The sequence below is a fragment of the Rhinichthys klamathensis genome, unplaced genomic scaffold (assembly GCF_029890125.1).
Source record: "Rhinichthys klamathensis goyatoka isolate OS25496 unplaced genomic scaffold, OSU_Roscu_1.1 h1tg000120l_1, whole genome shotgun sequence".
Classification (NCBI taxonomy): domain Eukaryota; kingdom Metazoa; phylum Chordata; class Actinopteri; order Cypriniformes; family Leuciscidae; genus Rhinichthys; species Rhinichthys klamathensis.
Genome location: NW_026606657.1, coordinates 567,879 through 589,525, shown reverse-complemented (window position 1 = coordinate 589,525; position 21,647 = coordinate 567,879). Strand labels below are relative to the sequence as shown.

The window sequence follows — 21,647 nt, the reverse complement described above, 5'->3', positions numbered from 1 at the left end:
GCACCAAATCGCAAACAAAGGCGATCGCTATCTGCCCCGACCTATTCATTATCCGCGTGCTGCTGTTGTTGTTGTTGTCTTTGGATACAGGAAGAAGAATCGGAAATGACGCATATTGCGTCTTAAGGTTGTCCGTACGTCTTGACGCTAACCGTGCGTCGCCGTTTACATCGGGATATTGCAGTTCCATGTATACAGGAGAAACTCTCTCTGCTCACGCATGTAAACGGGTTATTCCTAATGTTTCGGAAACCCGAATAGTGACCTTAACCCGACCACAACCCGAAAATTGGCTGCATGTAAACGTAGTCAGTGTTTCAACGGCAGAAAGACATCAGTAAAACAGCTTGTAAACAATATCCCACGTAGCATTTCACTTACCTCAGGCAAGTCACTCAGTGTCCACAGCTTGTTAAGGCCCGTTCACACCAAGCACGATAACTATAAAGATAACGATAAAGATATAATTCTAAAAATCGTTCTCCATATTAAAGAATAACAGAGTTCACACCACAACTATAACGATAAAGATATGAGGAACGATATCGTTGGGATCACTTTCAGAACGATTTTTTTCCAGCTGTCGAACGATAAAACACTGACAGCCAATCAGAATCCATTCTAATTCAAAGGTCTACTTTGAAACCGCAGCGCGGGCGCGCGCGTGCTTAGAATAAAAAGACCGTTATCAGTCGTTGGTGTGGACGCATATATAGTTATCTTTATCGTTATCTTTATAGTTATCGTGCTTGGTGTGAACGGGCCTTTAGTCAGCTGGAGAAATTAACTCTTTCGCTAAATATATACACTATATTAGCCTATATATTTTACTTAACCTGTTAGTATTGTCTTGATTATTTATTGCATGTTAATGATTATTAACAGCCAGTGTGTAAATGATTTTATTTCAACAACGAATTGGAGTAAAAAACATAATTCAATTTAGAAGTTAATGCAAAAACTGCCATATGTGCAGTTTACATGTTTGCATACAATTTGTTATTTGAGTGTTGATTATTATATCTAAAAATAAATGGCAACTGAATTTAGGCTAATAGTTTCGGCTCTGTTGTTAACCTTTAATATTATAATGTGTAACAGCTAACAGCTCCCTATATATTTCACAGCATTAGCAGAGACATTTTTTTATCCTTAAGAAACTTTTAATTATTCAGTAATTGTTCAGTAAACCACTGAATAGATATTTTATTTGTCCTCGAGAGAAATTTGTTTCCACCGTAGCTTCACATTTATGCTTTGAAATTCTCTTTGAATGCATTACTGTAAACATGATTTTTACAAAAGAAAAGGACGAGTCAAAATTCTTCTACATTAACTGACACAGAACATGCCTTTAATAAAGTGGATTTTTACGTCCTTGAACATAAACCATTGTTAATGCCCTCTCCAACTTAAGACAAGTCCCATAGTGCCTTTGAATCACTTCACTGAAAGGTCTGTGTGACACAAACATCTAATCTATGTTGATTTCATCCTGCAGCAGACAGTGACGGCTGGCCTCCAAACAGATGTCCAGATACTGGTCCCTAAAGGCAATGCTGTATAAAGCTCTCCTAATCCATAAATAGCCCTTTTTATGGTCTCAGTCTATCTTATCTGACTACGCTGGAGACAGAGGTGACCTCGCAATTGGCTCTGACTTTCATCTTGAGACAGAGTGAACAAGCTAGCATCTACCAATGAGCAAGGTTGGTAAAGAAGAACCAGTTTCATTTGTTATAAAAACAACCGTTTTTTTGTTGTTGTTGTTGACCATCTACATTCTTCTGTAAATGCTAATATAAATGATTGTGATAACAGAGAAAAATTGGGCACAAAACAACACTTCGACAACATCTTTCTATTACATTGTCCCTGCTGATTGCATACAACAAGCATAAAGCTTGTCATACAACTTGCAAACAAATAATAATTCTGAACCAGCAAAAATCAAACTCAAACGCATTAATTGTCACCCTTGAATCTGTCTAATGACTCACTCTTGACTTATCCACTGGACTGCTTATGATTACTTTTATGTTCAGGTAAAAAAAACTATTAATGTTTTAGGTTACATTCAAAAGACTTAAATATACTGTTACTTATTAAATAATAAATGACAGATTAATTACAAAAACAAAATATAGCTGCCAAAAAAACTAAGAACTACATTATGTATGATACAAAAAAATCAACTACTTTTCAATCACGAACATAATAATTAAAGGAAAATCCCCAAATTTTCCTTATAATTCCCATTACTATAAATGAATGAATAAATAGATATGGGAAAAAGTGAATCTACACAACTGCTTGCTTGATTTACACAATTATGTTTACATTAAAAAGGTTTTTCGATTACAAATTCCTCTCACATCTCAATGTACAAATGGTATGAGGATGGCGGAGAGCTGGTTATACTGCTCGAACTACTCTACTCGGCTTAGATCTACAATATGTTTTCCATTCAGTACTGCAGCAGAGAGGTTGGGGAAGCCCTGTCTCTGGCTCTCACCCTCGGTTTCATTTCCATCTCACCAAAAACACAGACTCACGCTGTGCCAGCTTTACTCCCCTGCATTTGGCACAGTCGACTTCAGAGATGTGTTCTGCTCAACCCGCTGGCCTTGCAGAGAGCCATAGTGCCAACAGCACTGCTGTAAAGGTGAAGTATTCAGAAGACTCTAGGCTACACCATGACGCCTACTTCACAAAGTTGACTGCCTTTCTTTGTTGGTAATCTAGGAGATGGTTGAATCAGCCCTGCATGATGTATTGTGTCAGGCTGATTGTCCACTTGAGCGTGAAAGGTCACAGATATTCAATGTGCTTTGTGGTGCTCCATGAAGGGTGAAGGGAAATGCAGATATGTAAGGATCACTGATACAAAGGGAAGGCGGGGATTATGTTCTGCATAGGTGTGCATTTGAGGAGGAGGGGAAAGATTAAAAATAACTCTGTGCACTGTGGCGCACTCAGTAATGTAAAGAATAGCCCTGAGATCAATATCTTTCTGTCTGGAGAGGAGAAAGGCATGAGAAGGACAGTTGAGCAGTGGTTGCAGTCAGGGGATGATGACACAACTTAAAGCCTTATTTTAAAACTAGATTGGCAAACAATCTAAAATTCACATTTATGGTCAAAATATTAAGAATGTGACTTGGTTTCCTCTAAGAACAGACAAACACTCATGATGTAACATTACAAACAATAAACTGTATATGCACAAATGATATTAAACTTTATTTGATGATATATATATATATATATATATATATATATATATATATATACACACTGAAAAAAATCTGAGTAAGATATACTTTTATTTTATTTTTTACATTGATATATAATAATAATAATAATAATAATAATAATATATAATAAAAAAATATTCTGCTTTGCGATTACAGAAATAAATAAAATTTTAAAATGCATTCAAAACTGTTATTTTTTAAAAAGTATTTTCTAAAAAATAATTTATTTCTGAATATTACTGTATTTTAATCAAATAAGTGCAGTCTTGGTGAGCATAAGAAACCTTTTTAAAAACATTTACAGACCTTAAACTAAATGGTAGTGTAGAAAAAATAATTCCTGCTGTTTTAAAACATGGCAAAGAAAAATAATACATATAGGAAAAGAATAAGGTCTAATAAATAAGGACTAATTATATGCTTCTAATATCAGTCTAACATAATTGAGATATTGCCCATTTAAAAAAAACATATGCTATTGTGACGAATACAGTCACTGATATAAAACCGGTGAGAGGGAAGTCACCTGCACCCATGGAGAAAGGCCAGTTTAAATGTGTGTGTAAGAGAGAAGTCATCACTCTTTATGTGCATGAAACACCTCCGGCTATGTCAAAACAACACGAGCTGTCTAAACATTTAGATCGTCAAATCACCAGGAGGATTTACACTGATGCAGGTAAACTTAGAGCACCCACTGACAAATCAGCAGTCATCCATACGTCCTCGACACATTAATGCACTTATAAACAACAACACTACGCTTATCTGGCTTCACTCCATGTTTCTAAGTAACCTTCGTGAAGGGGTGGTGGAGAAAGTCAGGGCGTATTAAAGCCTGTTTTTACAATTACACGTCAGTATCTCTCAAAATGCAGTGCTGCTAAATAATTCAGAATTGCCCTGTCTTGTTTTGTTTTGGTGTTCTTATGGTTGGTTCAGTCGGTAGCTGTTGTGTGAGCAGGAACTGACTGAATCTTCCCCTCAGGATGCTGAAATACCATTCTGACGAATGTGGCTGCTAACTGAGGGGGAAAATGCTGTGAGAATGGTCCAGAATTACTAATGAAACGTGGTGCAAATGCAGCACGCCGTGCTGAGTGCTGTAAGCAGACTGAAAAACCCGCCCTCAGAAAAAGCCTGCCTGCAGCAGCTGTCCCGCACACACACACACTGAGGAGGAGAGGGAGGAGAGGAAAGCAAAGAAAACTGCAGTTGAAGAGAGATTAGAGGAAAGAGCTGAGTAGGCACAGCCATTCAAACCGTGATGAAGAGACGTGAGGCAGCTTTACCCACAGCTGGCGAGCAATAGACAAATGCATGCCACTGGGATGGCACCTATACAAAGAGACCAAACCAGCTCATCATTATGGATAAAAAAAACTGATGCATCTCACAATGCAATCATCATTATATATCACCAGACATTCATTGCACTTAAGCTTATTTTGCTATACACCAAGTTAGCACGCTGATACATTATGATTAATGTGCTTTATATGATTGCACATGAGAACTGCCTAAGAGCTTGCTCTTTCCTTTAGGGCAGTAAAGACTAATTTAAACGATAAATTCAACAACAAAAAAAAGAGAGAAGAAATTCATTGGACTATCGCTCCATAAACTTTAAAAGCAATGCATTTTGTAATAAATAACACTGATATGCTGGGTGGAAATGTTGTATCTCCATATCCAGAAATTAGGGGTGTAACGGTACATGTATTCGTATTGAACCGTTTCGGTTCGAGGCTTCCGGTTCGGTACGCATACAAACCGAACGATTCCTAGGACCATTTTTCCTGCCGACAAAATTCGCGCTGGCGCGATCATCACAACGTTGCGCAACATCAAATGGCAAGCGTAATGAAAGCGGAACGAAACTGCGCTACTCATTATATTGTGCTTTACGGACCGTTAGTTCGGACCAGCAACATCTGTGCAGCGCGCGCCGATCTCGATCAAGCGACACTGTTACAACACAGCGCTAAGAGATCCAGTGAAGAAAACATTTGAATTCGCCACTGAAATAATAACATCGCTGCGAGATCTAGTGAGAAGCATTCACATTTCTCCGTTAATAACCGTAGATCTCTATTAGATCAAACAGCGCTGACGTGGACACCAGGAGAAACATTGTGCCGTGAATAAACTAGTAATGCTTTACGTCCACAGACCAGCAACATTCACCATGGATTTAATACAGTAACACTAACTGTAACTAGGGCTGGGGCGGTATGGATTTTTTCTAACCGCGGTTGAAAAGCAAGATATTCCCGCGGTATAGCGGTAAACCGCTTTAAACACCACCCCCCCCCCCCCCCCCCTCCCCCTCTCACCCGACAGACTTCCGCGCACCGCGCGCACTCACCAGAAGGCGTTTTTGCTAGACAGACTTTGTTAAATATTTTCACCTACATCCGAAAAAAAACGAGCACAATTTGAAAGAGTCCAATTTTCAGTAAGCTGTAATTTGGCATGAACCAATCACTGAATAGATTTTCTTATTTAAGAATATTCTCAGATATATTCGCATTGAATTCATCATTTTCAGGAGAATACATTATGATGTTGAACGAAATGAAAGATGAACACCTTTTCCAACATGTCTTAATTACAAAAATTATATTCCATATTTATGTTAACATAATATAATGTTATTTTTTATTTAATCTATGTCGATTATATGAAAAGTGAACACCATGAGTAACATAGGATCATAAGATGGGTCAGACATGATTTTGACCACTTTATTAAGTTTTGTTTTGTAGAAACCCTTTCTTTAAATTAAATTTCGTTTTGTATAAATTGTATCTTAATTTTAATCACTGTTTCATTAACTAATTGCCTGGAATTATACAAATATAGCAGACATATAATCAGGACGATGTGGAAGCGACGGTGCGATCTCTTGCGCGTGAACTGGAGCTCGTCTCATAAATGAACCGAAAAACTCGTGCGCCCATCGGAGACGGACTTCACTGCTGATATTCTGAGGATACAACATAGCCAATAGGCTATACTAGTAGGGACTTTAGCCTTTAAATATCTTTGCTGCATGCGGTCTCCTTTCTAGAACAGCCAAGAGCTTTCTAGCCTCGCGGCAGCAGCGCCTTGCATCGCTCATAGACCTTAAAACTGTAAAAAAAAAATCAAAAAACTAAAATTGATCAAAAAACGTTGGTGTGGATGGATGGCGGACAGATGATGAGTTTTGTGCTGCGGTTCCGTTGCGGATGAAATAATAATAGCCCATCCGCGCATCTCTAATACGAATGTAATACATGTGTCATGGAACATTGCGCTCCCCAACTCGCGAAAAGGGATTTGCTCCATCTTTTGATAAGTTTTGTTTAGAAAACCTTGAATCCATGTAAGACACACTATCATTAGAAATAATCCATGTCATTAGAATCAATGAATCCATATCATAAGACACAACGTGCACACATGTGCAGGCCAATGTTTTTTTTTTTTTTGCGGTGATGACGGTGACGAGCTCAGACCCGCGGTTGGAGTCACGTGACCGCGGTATTGCGGTAATGCGGTAACCGTCCCAGCCCTAACTGTAACCAGTTTAGCTGGAATAGTGAAATGCTTTCAAGTACTTCACACATCTTTTTCCAGCACTTCAAAACTAAAATATTATATAATAAATATATGAAGAGTTCAGATGCAAAAGCCATTTGAAATTTTCTTCTAGAATGATCATTTTTATGAAGCTTGTATAGAGTTTACTTATGTAATTGTTGCATTAGGCTATGAATTAATAAACATTTATTGATAAGAACTATTTCATGTCTTTTCATTTACAGTAGCATGGACCACGAGTAGTCGAGTAACTCAAGTATTGTTTTGATAAGAAATCGACTAGCAGAAATCAGTAGTCGTGTAACCCCTACTATACACATGAGAACATGTTACATCATTTACACTCGACCCTAACCGGAGCGACACAATGTGTTGGCCACTCTGCCTGAAGGACCCTCCCAACATCTATATATAAAACATCCATAAACACATGAACAAAAACACGGCCCATCTGTCTAATTACATACATGTCCACACATGTGACTCAGATCTGTGCTGTTTTCAATGCATTTGCCTGAAGGACATTTGTTTCCTGACTGCTCTTTTAAAAAAAAGCTAATCTTCACACTTAATCAACTTAATCTTGCAATATGCTTAATAAAAACAACAACAAGAAATGCACAGGCATTACAGTATAGATATGAAAGCAGCACAGAACAGGAACTTCAGGTTCAGGAGTAGTAAGCAAAAAAAAAAAAAAAACAGCCATACAGTTCAGAGATTAACACAAGATTTTAAAGTGGCTCAGGTTTGCGGTGCATGCTGGGGTTTTGTACAGAGACACTTATGAGTGATTGTGCAAGCCTTTGAACGGGCGTCAGCTGCAGTTGTACATACGGCAGAAGTGCAGATTGTGTGGGCTGAAGCAAACTAATGTAAAACTCTACATGGTGTGTGTGTGTGCATACTAATGCCCCAGCAAAATAATGTAATGCTGATTTGTGCCATTTAAAAAACAAAAGTGTACACTAGCAGTCAACAAATATGGGTTTTCAATCAGATCAATATCTACAGCAGGGTGTCTGATTGCCAATAAAATGGAGACTATAATTTTAATAAATATAAAATATTTTTTTAATGAATGCGCATGATATGCATAACTGCAGAAATGTGATTTATATTTTCTTAATTTTTACACTTATATAAGTGTAGCTAATATAAGTGTAGCTAAGTAAAGACTGTTAATCAGCCAAGCACGGCACAGTTGTTTGCTAATGCTGATAATAACAAAATGACCAAATATCAGCCTGGCATGAAGTCATTTAAAAGATCAGAAAGAGTTGCAATGTTTTGCTCACATGGCAAATAATCTCTAGCATGAATCAGCATTCTGTACAAACTGATCCCAGTATGATAGTTCTGTCAATAAACTGCAGTATTTCAGTGTGGGTCGTGATAGTGTAAAAGTGCATCATCATAATCTGCTACAACAAAACCATCAGCTTGGCTGATAACATACATTTCTCACTCACCTCTTAAACGGCACATACTGGAGCAAAGGTGCCCGAACACACACACACACACACACACACCAGAACATAAACAGACGCTGATCCAATTGGGGAGTTCAGTCACGCAGCAAAGCTGCGATTGGTTAGAGACCGACTGCATAGCAGAGAAGCAGCTTTACTCCGCAATAGTCATCCTGTCTTGTGCCTATCCAGTTCTCCCTTCTGAACAAAAATTGTCTCAGTCCTTACATGTGTGTGTGTGTCCTATCCTCTTTTCTCTACCTCCTTCTCTTCCTTTTGCATCCTCCCTCTTTCCCTTTCCTGCCTCAGGCTCTCCCTGCAGCACATACACATGTGATTGTCCAATGAAACCTGGCTGATGGAATGTGACCTCTTCATCTTTGACTGATACTGATACAGGACAGCATTTAGTCATCAGCAAAAGCCAACCGGACAGCCTCTGCCTAGAGGTTCATTAAAAATATGATGAATATATGACAAATGCAAATACACATGGCAGTAAAATAATGTAGCAGGCTATATACTAAACTATATAAAAAAGGTGAAAAACATCTTTTAGAAAGGTGTACATGAAGTTGAATTCACGTTAATGGATGCTGCAGACAATGAACGTTGTCCTTATAATTTGTGTATTAGGATATATGCTCTTTATACGATTGGCATCTAAAGTATCTAAACGGTGAACATCCAATGATGCTGTGATGCATGTACACCACCATTCAAAGTTGTTTGATAAAAAAATATGTAAAACTGTAAAACAGTAAAACAGTAAAAACTGTAATATTGTGAAATATACCAATATAAAATATTTACTTAAAGCTGCAGTCCGTAGCTTTTTTTGGGTTAAAAATTATCCAAATACATTTTTGAGAAAATACATAACCAGCCAGTGTTCAAAACTCTCTGCTTGCCGTAGCTCGATTCAAAGCGGTAAGCTTGTAATAATGTTTTTAATTTCAGTGCTGGTGGATTTCCACGGGAGATTCGAGCATGTCTTTGCGTCATTACGTCACATCTGTACACACACATCTGTACACACATATCTGCACACACACATCTGCACACACACATCTGCACACACACATCTGCACACACACATCTGCACACACACATCTGCACACACACATCTGTACACACACATATCTGCACACACACATATCTGCACACACACATCTGCACACACACATCTGTCCACATAAAGAAGGAGTCTCGGCTAGTAGTCTTTGAGTGTGAGGATGTTGGAGGTGGAGATTTATAGCCTTTTCTCACAGCACTTGATATAATTAAACTTTTCAATTTGATGGCGGATCCAGAAAGGTTCAAACGACAATCACCAGTGACAACAGACTCACCCGCTGTAAAATGCAAAAAACTTCGTTCGGACTTCGGAGTGGCGACAGAAAAAAAGAGACTGCAACCGGCCCAAGGATAAATATCGGAAGGACATTACATGTAGTCACGCAATGCTGACGTTGAACATTAACAATTTGAGAACAGAGTATAATTTGCACGGTTTTGCGTGATATGATAAGCAATTTTTAGATTTAATCAGCGCGATTTACTGCAATGTCAGAACCAGAACAAAAGTGGATGTTTCTTACTTGTTCAGATGACATTTTCCCTTGAAAATTATTATGTTGGTCATACTCCCAAAAATAATAATCTGTGATTCTGAATGCCAGTATCCACACCGGCGCGGCGACTGACAGACACACACTCTCCTCAAACACTGTGTTCATCCGCGCTGTGCCGTGTCGAGGGTGTCGAGGCACAACTCACGTAAAGTTGATAATTCCGCGAATGACTGCAATTGCAGATTTCGAACAGAGATAGCGACAAAGAGGAAAACCTGCGGACTACAGCTTTAAAGCTCCAGTTTTGTTCTGGTTCTGACCAACTAAGGGGAAAAAATCATTGCAGTAAATCGTGCTGATTAAATCTAACAATCATTTATATCACGTAAAACCGTGCACAAATTATACTTTGTTCTCAAATTGTTAATGTTCAACATCAGCATTGTGTGACTAAATTTAATGCCCTTCCGATATGTATCCTTGTTTTCACATGGGCCGGTTGTAGTCTCTTTTTTTCTGTAGTCACTCCGAAGTCCAAAGTCTTTTGCATTTTACAGCGGGTGAATCTGTTGTCACTGCTGATTGTTGTTTGAACCTTTCTGGATCCGCCATCAAATTGAAAAGTTTAATTATATATCTAGTCTTCAGTGTCACATGATCTTTCATAAATCATTCTTGTATGCTGATTTGGTGCTCAAGATCATTTATTATCAAAGTTGAAATCAGTATTTTTGTGGACACTGTGGTATTTTTGTCAGGATTCTTTAAAGCATAGGTTCTCAAAGTGCGGCCCGCGGGCCAATGGCGGCCCGCCGAAACATTTCCGGCGGCCCGCGATAACATCTGATTACATCTGTAAAACTGTTAAAACTATTGCTTTGAAAAAATGAATATCTCAGTTTAGTGGTGTTTAGCGGCATCTATAGGCATAAGCGGTAATTACATGGTCTGACCGACCAATCGCACTCGACCTCACTCCCAAGGCCACCAGGAACAGTGGTTGTCTACACAGGAATAGGAATCGTGGCCAACCGAAACCAGCACCACAAATCCCATTGCAATTTAAAAGGGTATGTTAACCAAGTAATCAATATTCAATGTGACTTAATAATAATCTTAACAATGTCAAGCTTATTAATAGCCGCGTTTCCATTACCTTTCAAATTTTTCGCGGGCGCGAACACTTGCATTTTCCTATCAACAGTGGAAACAACTTAAACTAGTCTAGCCTATCATTTCTGGTCATACAGAAAATAATAATGCATTATTCGCAACTACTTTTATTTGTGTAAACAACAAGAAAACGTGCTTTTGTAAAATAAAATAAAACAATCAGTAGGCTACGCGCTTTCATGATCTCTGGAGCGCGAGAACTGAAACAAAATATAGCCTATGTCTATTTAAAGCTTAAAATGTGCACTTTTAAACAAACAAACTCGAATCGAAAGCAAATACCTGATTATGTAATCCGTGAAAGGTGGATTTCTCTCTAAAAGCGCATCTGCTTAACAGCGGAGATGGAGATATGTTTTTAGCCGACACTTAACAATAGTTTATTAATAAACAATTAAAATGACTCGCTGTTTTTTCAGACGCATTTATTATCATTAGCCTATAACTCACCTATAAATCAGGCTAGATCAGACACAGGCTATGGCTCTTCTCATTCATCACTGCGGGAAAAATATCAATTCCAGGTTCTAATTTGGCCTTAGAAAACCAGTAAAATCGACATGTTTTCCATATTAATTTGTGAATATTTAAAATGTTTAATAAAGGGGCAAAACGTCATTTAAACAAAAATCTGAAAAAGTCTGTCGATATACTTTTTTTCGCGCAGCAGTTGGTGTAGCCAGTTCAAATTAAAATTGTGTTCAACTTTGCGTTTTAAAAAGACAACAACCGTTCATTTTTCGTTTTTCAGTTACGGGTTAAAAAAGATAGATAATAATATGCAATTCTGCAATAATGGAAACGCGACTGACAAGCAATGATAGAAATGAATGATGATGATGACTTGTTTGGTAAGCTTCTATTTTAAAATTTCTTTCTCTCCCCCCCAAGATTTTCACAAGTTTTGCCAGGTTTAGCCTCAGTTATGAATTAAAATGTGTTTATTGCAACTAATGTAAACTGTAGAGATGCAACCTGGTCATTAAAATAATTTCAAATGGGATTTTCTTTTCAGTTTTTTTTTTCCAGTTTTCTCCCCCGCCCCATTGGCGGCCCTAAGTTCAATGTTGGGTTCCTAAATTGGCCCTCACCTATCAAAACTTTGAGAACCCCTGCTTTAAAGAATAGAAAAAAAAAAACCATTTACAGTATTTGAACATTTTCTGTAGCAACGCAATTCTTTATCATCACTTCTGGTCAACTGAATGCGTCCTTGCTAAATAAAAAAAGTGTCAATTTCTTTCAAAGCAACCCTACTGACCCAAAACTTTTGAACAGCAGTGCAGCTCATAGGTTAGTAATCACGTAACCTGCATGTAACGCTACAGATTAGCCCACCTGTTTTTACAGTAATTTATAAAAGATATTTATAACATTTTAAAAAACATTTTAATCCCACTATTACGAAATATTAACTTTAATCCTAATGCCTCACAATAAAAAAGTAATATCAGAGTGGTGCTATTTTTATCATTTGTCATATGACTTGTAACCCTAATCCAAAACATGTTGAGATGGAAAATGCTACAACTAATATCAATCAATCATAATTTTTTCTAAAACTCTGTTTTGCTCATCTGGCTAAGAAATGATGACCTAAATTACATAACATTTTACAAGTACTGTTTTGCAATTGAGTTGCAAGATCTATTTTACTTTCATAATGCATTAAACATGCTAATGTTTCAAGAAATTGTTTCAATGAAATGACCTTGATTCCCAAGGAAAAATGTTCCACAATATTCTTGACGGCACAAGAATAGGGAGGCCAGGGGACAATTCAGCGATCTGACAAAAATCTGTTCATGAAATAGAATCAATTTAGTGCTTTATCAGAACCAGAGCTTCCATTATTGAAAGGAGGCCCACAATATATTGGCAACGATGATGCAGTGCTGATTAGCAGGAAAAAAAGATTATAGCGATGCTTGGCCTCAATAGCGCAATCCATATGGTCATGATGTTTGTCTAGAGTAAGAAAAGGGCAACGGGTGTGCTCTAGTTAAACAATAATGAGGGGAGAACGGAGTCGTGCCTAATTAGTATATTCAGCTCTTTTGCATTATTGTCTTTTTCGGTAATTAGGCAATGTAGAAATAATAATCGAGTCAACCGAAGTTAGCTATCTGCAAGCTTTGGTTGTAATAAGACAAGTTATCATTTCCGTTTTTAAATTAATGTTAACTCTACTGTGATTTCAGCTGAAACGTGGCTCTAGGCAAATGAGGCTGGACATAATTAACGTGCTAGTTAGGATAGAAATAAACATGCAAATGTAGGTCAGTGAAAAATTTACAAGATCCCAAACTCTAATATGCAGCCGAACCATTTGCTATTCATTAAAGCAGATGAAGCCTGTTTATCAGCCGATGCTAAAGCACCTTTGTCCTTAATATAGCCAGGGAACAGGTGGAGGGATGGTCTGCATCCTGAACCCCCGGGGAGATCGCTCTGTCTCACACTCACTCTTAAACAGGCCTGACGCAAAATTCATAGTCCCAGGGTCCAAAATTCACCCAAACAAAAGCCGTGGGAATTGAGAAAATGTACAGACCATGAATGTGTTTTGCAAGATTTCAAACCGTTGTCCCAAACACTCCATTGTTTGGAAAACAGGAAGAGCTGCCTCAACAACTTTCATGTATTTAATTGAGCCAATGTTATTATGTCGGCACTTTTATAAATGAAATAAATAGAAGTAAATGAAAGTAAATACATCTTTGTGTGTCAGTTTTTGCAACAAACTAGCAACAGCAAGTACGAAATCATTAAAAGAAATGGACAACAGTCAGACAAACCCCTTAAATTAAGAAATAAGTGATCATTCATTTTTAATTATAACCTAAATTATAACAAATTATACATTTTTCTTAGCTTATTGGGTTTGATGTAACCAGGCTAGGGCTGGGACAACGCGTTGACGTCATCGATGACGTATTTGCGTCGATTCGGCAGACCGAAAACAAAGACGGCGGCGCCGGAGAGTAGTATAGCAACACGAGTGGCTCCTCAGACTTTCAGAAGTGCAAGGCGGCACGCACAATGCATGCGAGAGATGTCGCCGTCATGTTTTTGTTTGGGCCGCAGTTCCGAGATTCCTGTCTTTTGGATTTATTACAGCATGTAAATTCAACAGTTTCTCCCGAAATACATGAAAGTAAGTGGCCGGTGAACTGGGAGAAACTATAAACGTATTGTTTTACTATAAATTAAATGTATTTAAATGTCTGAAACCTAAAATAAACATTATGTGGTTAAAAACACTGAACAGTTGTGATATAGCCTATGACAAGCGCTGAGCGCGTCCGTCTTTGGCTCAGCGCCAGCCATAGCGCGAAAGCACAGTTTGAATCTGGCAGTGATGTCACGTCACTGTACATTCGCTCCTTCGTGCTCAGCTGCTGCAGAGCTGCCGACATCGAAATTGCTGATGAGATTTAGAGGAACATATCTAGTGGAAAATGAGAATGTTACGAAAATAAGAATGCATTACTTTGCACTTATATTGTCTTTTATTTTGGAATTTTAAGAGCAATAAACATGTTACGGAATTCATGTTTTTTTCATTCAGATATGGAAATCAACATGTATAAAGTGCTATTAGTCAGTTAATGGGGAGATAATCAATAATCAAATCGAATGGAAATCGAATCGGACTGGAAAAATGAATCGTTAGATTAATCGATGCATCGAAAAAATATTCGCTAGATTAATCGTTTAAAAAATAATCGTTTATCCCCAGCCCTAAACCAGGCCCAAGTCCTTCAATATTTCCTGCCTGAACTTCCTGTTTAGTTAGAAGAGACTTCAAGACTATGTTATGAAAACTATGTTATCAGAAAGGTTCCACAAAATGTTACAACAAACACTTTGGCATCCTAAATTACTTTAAAGACATGCATCAGTCTGTTCTTAAGGCAGCCTGGGTTTCTTTGATTTATTATTGGTTCAGTCAGAAAAACAACAATAAAGTGTTCTGCTTTGCAATTCCAAAAAAACATTACTGTCCCCTGGCCAAGTTTTACTCACATTTGGCATTTGGCGAGTGTCCATGTTTGGACCTGGTTTAGTCTATACTTAAAAATGATTTGGCAACATGACTGGGTGGTCTAAATGAAAAAAGAAACACACACACACACCTGCGATGAAGACAGGTGTGATAAATGCCGTAGGTTACCCAGATGCAAATGCACACCTTCTCCCTGGTGGTACTCCCAAACATGAGTAATGCAGCAGCAGCTCTCTATAATAAACAGCAGCTCTGCGTTTGCACCACAGGATGGTTAGAGAGAACTGTTAAGGCGTTCTCTCCGAGGAGAACCTTAAATCTACATGCAGAGCTTCCCTTGAAAAACACTCCGGTAACTATTAGGACAAATCTGCTGAAAAACAGCTGCATGAAATAATTAATATCTCAAATTATCTGACTAGGTAGCACATCTCATTCTGTCATCCTCTAGCATTCTCATCCACACCAATCTTTGGAGAGTATCTTTGGATCACATAAAAGCCCCCATCCTGTCTTTTTTTTATTTTTTATTATTATTCTCAATGCTGCAGATCATATTAAAGCAGTAGAGAGAAAGACACTGAAACATGAGATATTATAAGCCTAATTGTTAAGGCATTGTATGGTGTTGTAGTCTTAAGAATAGCATTGCCTTCTTAAATGCATTACAGTGATTATGTGCCTAGAAATGATTAATTTTAGCTTATGTATCAGTGACATTCAAAATTCTTTAGAGTTTTTTTTTTACATTAATAAACAATATTTTATGCATATTAATCATTATGATTTTGACATGTAAACATTGTTAGGGATGTGAACTACAAGGAACTGACTGATTCTAGCACTTTTCAGGAATAAATATTGATTAAGCGTTTCTGATTCAAATAAAAATAACTGGTTCACGCGAATAATTCATTCAGGAATCTGACTATACTGGTCATCATATATGTTTCAAAAAACATTAAAGGAACCTAATGATTTATTTGACTATTTCTCTTGCCTTTGATTTATTTTTTATTTTTACTAAAGACAAACTACAATGTTGCATAGTAGAGCTGCTAGATTAATCGTTAAAAGATCGTGATTTCGATTCAAACACCCACACAATGTAATTAAACGACATCGATTCACCAGTGTCTATTAAACCAGGAACATTTAAATCTGCATTGGCGCCGACCTAGAGAAAGCAGTTATCATGTGTATCATGTGAAACAGCTTTACCAACAGTCTTTTCAACCACACAGTATAGTTATTTCGGTGTTCGTATTATCACAGAAGTACTGGAATAAGTTTATAGTTTGGATAAAAACACTGATGTCTACAGTAGCGATCAAAATAAAGCAAATCACCTTTTGAAAGTAACTTGGTGCTTCAAATAACGATTAAAACGATGGCAACAAGTGACTGTTAAAAAATATATTTGTCATTGAATCCTTCATTCAAGAGATTCGTTCAAAAACACTGATTGATCCAGTAATGAAACAAGTGAAGTCTTTGTGAGTCATTGAATCAATCAAACCTATTTTAATTTATTTTTATAATTCAGATTAATTAAACATTTTAAATAGACTGCAGCAATTAACATTTTGTCAGAACCAATGATAGATTACATTATTTTGTTTAGTTGTTTGTTCAGAATCGTGATCTCTGTTTGAAACAAAAAAAATCGTGATTCTCAGTTTACCCAGAATCGTGCAGCTCTACTGCATAGAGGAATAAAATACAAGCATTACTTGCAATATGTATCATTTACCATATGACAGCAGTTTATTTAGTATATTACCAAGGAAATAGTATATCTTATGAATATGATGAGCTATCTTTGCATAATAAATTCCAATCACTGATGCAGTTTAACACCGCAAAGTTAAAAAACCATCAGTGGGATCCCTTTTGACCAGAAAGGACTTGTAAACATGGCTGGGATAACACAATATAAAAAGAAATAGACATTATTTACAAAAAAAACAAGCTCAAACCTTCCAAACAAGAGACCTAGCACCTTTTTCCTTTAATGCTGTAGCTGCCATTAAAAACTTACTGCACCAAATTCCTGCGACTTCCTTGCATCGGCCCTGTGAGCGACACCGTCCACACACAACCTTACAGGAAAAGCCACTTCCTCTCCAGCAGACGGTACTCATAATACCATGACAGCTCAAAGGAACCATAACACATCTACACAACATTATCTAGCACCTACTATAATTGAAGCCGTAACAGTAGTACACGTATTGTCAATGTCGGACTGCGTAGCGTAAAGCCTGCATTTGAGGGCAACAGATGGGCACTGCAGCAGGTGAGAGCATGATGCTCATATTCAGCCACCAAATGCTTTTTCTTGGTGAATTCAATGAATTTCACAGATATCGCTCCTTTCAAGGCACAATTTTTGATTGTTATGATGCCAAATGCTAATTTAAGCAGAGACGGCATGCATTACTCATTGAGCACAATGGTAAACAGGCAGGAAGAATTTCTCCCTGCGCAATATGGTTATGCCTTTCAACGCAGCAAGCAGATGCCGAGACAAGGAGACGAAAGACAAGGAGACGGAAAGACAGGATTCCCTTTCGCCCGCACATTACACGCACACACACACACACACACAGACTCACGCTTAAGTGGGGAGCAGGATGAGAAGGCGAGGAAAGAGAGAGCTCGTCTTGTTGCTTGACTACCCACCTCTGCGATGCCTGATGCAGTGTGTCCTGCTCGGCGAGGCTGAAGAAGAGTTGGGTGTGTGCAGCCAGATTGCCTCCGCCGAGCGTCAGGAACGACTGCGAGAGAGAGAGAGAGAGAGAGAGAGAGGGAGGGGAGATGAGACGGGAATGGTGAGTGGGTTTATCCTCCACGCTACCCTGTCAATGTGTGTGCCTGTATGCCTGAGTGCATGAGTGTGCGCGTGAGAGGGGGCGGATGGGAAGGAGAGAGAGACCAAAGAGGCGTGTATGTGTGAGCAAGTCTCCCGAGACAATGCTGGAGAATAGAGACTGTGGAACACAGTAGATGCATTAAACGCAGGGTCCCTCCCTCTTACATCACTCGAACCCAGCGTTCTGCACTGTCAGCGCAACATAACCATATGGAGGAACAACGGGTGCAAGGAGGAACAGAGAGAGAGAGAGAAAGACACAAGAAAGCAGAGCAGATACAAACAAATTTAAGCCAGCATGTTGAAAATGTCTTCATAAAAACCCACTGCTAAAATGTGTTTGGACAGGTAAAGAGTTCTACACTCCTTTCTTCACCACAATGTTGGACTTGATATGTTTGCTGAGTCAAAGGACACTGGCTTCCCTCGAATAAATGTCAAAGATAACAGAATTTGTTGGGATAAAACATAGTGCGACATTCTTTTCTCATTAAAACTCATTATTTTAAACACTTTTTGTAATTTTGAGACAGGGCTTAGATTAAGCCAGGATTAGGCCTTAGTTTAATTAGGACATTTATAGGGGTGGGAATCTCCAGGTACCTCACAATTCGATTACGATTCAGAGGGCTGCGATGCGGTGATAAAACGATTATCGATGCATCTTTTTTTCTATACAGGTTTATTTTTTCTCACTGTGTGTGACTACTCGGTACTTTTAAAGCAAAGAATTTGAAATGATTAGTGGTCTACCGATATATCGGCCGATATTTGGCATTTTTTAAATATCGGCATCGGCCAATTAGTTTTTCTGATTGGCCGATGTGTTAGAAGCGGGACTTATTTTGACGAGAGAACACCAGCGCTCAGTCACATTCTCCGTCTTCATTAGCCTACTCTATCTAACACTTTGTTAGACAGAACTGGTAAACAAAGAAAGTAAATGATATGTGAAGAAGTAAAGCGTTTGCTTTTATATTATTTGTAACAGAAAAGGCAAACAATCAGGCTAAAATACTTTCTCATTTACCGTCAACATTGATCTACATCATTTAAACAAATCTTTGAATATCTAATAAACATTTCATTTCACAAACCTGGCAGATTTAATCGAATCCAGCTGTGATATGTTGTGAAGTTTGCATTTATAGCCGCATAAACGTGTTACTGCGAGTGACGGTCGGTCCGTGCGAAGTGAGAGAAAGCGAACAGAAGATCAGCTTCACTGGAGACGCGATCGAAAAACTTGAAATCCTTCATTTTAAAATATGCTGTGCTATATCCAGTTGCCCACAGTGTCATATCATATTCATATCGGTTTCACTGTGTGCTGTATGTAAAATTAGTGTTATGTTACGTCCTGGACGTAGGCATTTGTGTTTCACAATGTGTAAGTGTTATTTATTTGATGTATTGTTTGTGTGTTCTGCGTTGTAGTTTGTTGTATGTTCTTTCCAATTTCCTGTGCTCCTCCCTGTCCTAATCTAGGTAATGGGACTTACCAGCTGCTACTCATCAGTGGCAATAGGATCCAGTATTTAAGCAGAGCCGGAGAGAGAGACAAGGAGAGATTTCTTCTCCCAAGAGCCTGAGACTGATGTTGTTGTTACCAGTCCCAGAGTGTTGCTCTTGTTGGTGTGTTTTAAGCTTATGTGTGTTATGGCTGTAGTGGCAGCTTGATGTGTTAAGCTTTAAACAAGATCAGACTTAAGTGTCTTGTGGCTGTAGTGTACAGTTTTGAGTTGTTTGCCCGCTGTTGAGTGTTGGAGCAGTAGGGAGTTGGGTGCCCTTTTCTTTTATTCTTATTTTCTCCTGTTTTTGCTAGTTAGGAAGTAAGGTAAGAGTTCTGTTGTTTATTTTGTATTTATTGTTGTAGGTTAATTAGATTTCCTTTAAACAGGTAGTGGTCTTTTGTTTGTTGTTTTGGCTTTACCCGCTCCTGAAGAGCATGCTTCATTTCCCTTTTCTTTTTCTGGAGTTGTTTGTTTAGTTTCCTTTTTCCATTGTATTAATGTTATCACTTATTTATTGTAAATACATTTATAATACATCTTACGTTGTGTATTGTGTACTGGGATTCAGATAAGTTAACTTCTCTTTGTTGCTGTTAACTTTTGCTTTAAAACGTTACTTCCCTTTTGCCCCTAGAAAATTAATTGGGAACGTAACAGTTACCTTGTCTTTATTTGAAAAAATATGATTACCAGTGCGCACAAAATTACCAGATTACTGAGTAATTTTGTGGGTATGTTTACTGAGTAGAAGTGTTTACTTCCTTTTTATTCACATATTTTTAAAGGCACACTGTGGAACTTTTCAACCTTTATAATATATTACCAAAACCCATTGAGATGGTACATCGACTTACAATAGGTTGAATGACACGTCTGCCGTAGCCTGAAGGTGTCTGTATCGCTTTTCCTAGCACTATGTAACTTCGGGTTTCGGGTAGGAACCCGAGCACAAAAAGAACTACAAAATTCAACCGCTTTACGGCATACGTCACTTCCCCCACCACCCCAACTTCCTCAGATTCTGACGTGAGTGCTCAACTCGCGTTTGATTGCCGTCTGTATGTTTTCGTCATGGCCGAACCAACAGCTACAAGGAAGAAGGCAAAGGTTTTGTCAGAGGACACTAAAAAAAAGAAAAAGGCATAGTGACAAATGAAAAGCCAGGATGAGGATCACCATTGGTCCAGCGTTCGCTTGCTGGCGTGAGCTACAGGAGGAGGATGGGTGCCCGACCGATGCTGACGTTTGCCTGCACACAAATGCCGTTTCCAAGGTGACCCAGATCAATCATATAAGTATTTTCTGGTATTCCGGCCACAGCCGATGGTGTTATGAGTGTAATAAAATGCCCACAGCCCATTGTTCATTTCTACACACAAACACAGCCCGCCACAGTGCAGGGCTCGCACAAATAAAGTCGACTCATGTCAAATGTACATTAAATGTAGTGAACGTGCCCACGACTCAGTGCCCACAAACACTACACACAACATGTCCCACGGTTTCTGTAAAACGAAACCAACACACATACGTTACAGTCAGCTCAGGCCGACGGTGTTTTTAGTGCAGTAAATGTGCCCGCCGTCCCGCGCCCACATTCACTCACAGACATGTTAGCACTAAGCCCCACGGGGCTCGCCCCGCTCGCTCTCTCTCAGCAGACTGCTATAAGGGAATCGAGCGCGGCAAGGCTGCCCGCCTCAAACACTGCAAGCTAGGGCTGTTAATCTTCCTCTATAATACTATTCGAATTCCATTCCTTATTTTATTTAATATTCGAATAATATTCGAATATTAAATGCTCAAATTCATCCTATTATTAATATTTACGACATTACTCAGGCTTATGGATCGCCAATGCCACTATAGCATGTGGTTGTTGTTACACGTTCTGTCCACTAGAGGGATATCTAACATTACAATAAACATTTTATTCGTGCTGAATATGGTTGCAGCGCTACCGATGGTTTTCGGCTAATATCTCCGCTAAAACACCACCAAAAATTCTGAAACTTATATCGTTCTTTTCAGTTCGACTAGACGGTTCCAACGAGTTTGGTGCTCGCCGAATCCGTTGAGTTTTCACCAAGATATTTGCGCTTCACGGGCGCTTTTTTACGTTGTTAAACATTTACCATTTTTGACAGTATTGTTATGATGATACAGCGTGGATAACGTGCACAAT

The 21,647-nt window shown here is 38.4% G+C and overlaps 1 protein-coding gene across 2 annotated transcripts in view; it reads right to left on the bottom strand.

The window, feature by feature from the left end:
• The window catches only part of kcnab2a (potassium voltage-gated channel subfamily A regulatory beta subunit 2a), a 90,276-nt gene extending 72,430 nt beyond the window's left edge, over positions 1-17,846 (bottom strand). For both annotated transcript variants that reach the window (XM_056255328.1, XM_056255329.1), the window contains exon 1: positions 17,759-17,846. The gene's annotated coding sequence lies outside the window, so the exon portion shown is untranslated. The remainder of the gene's footprint in view (positions 1-17,758) is intronic.
• Positions 17,847-21,647: the final 3,801 nt, after the last annotated feature.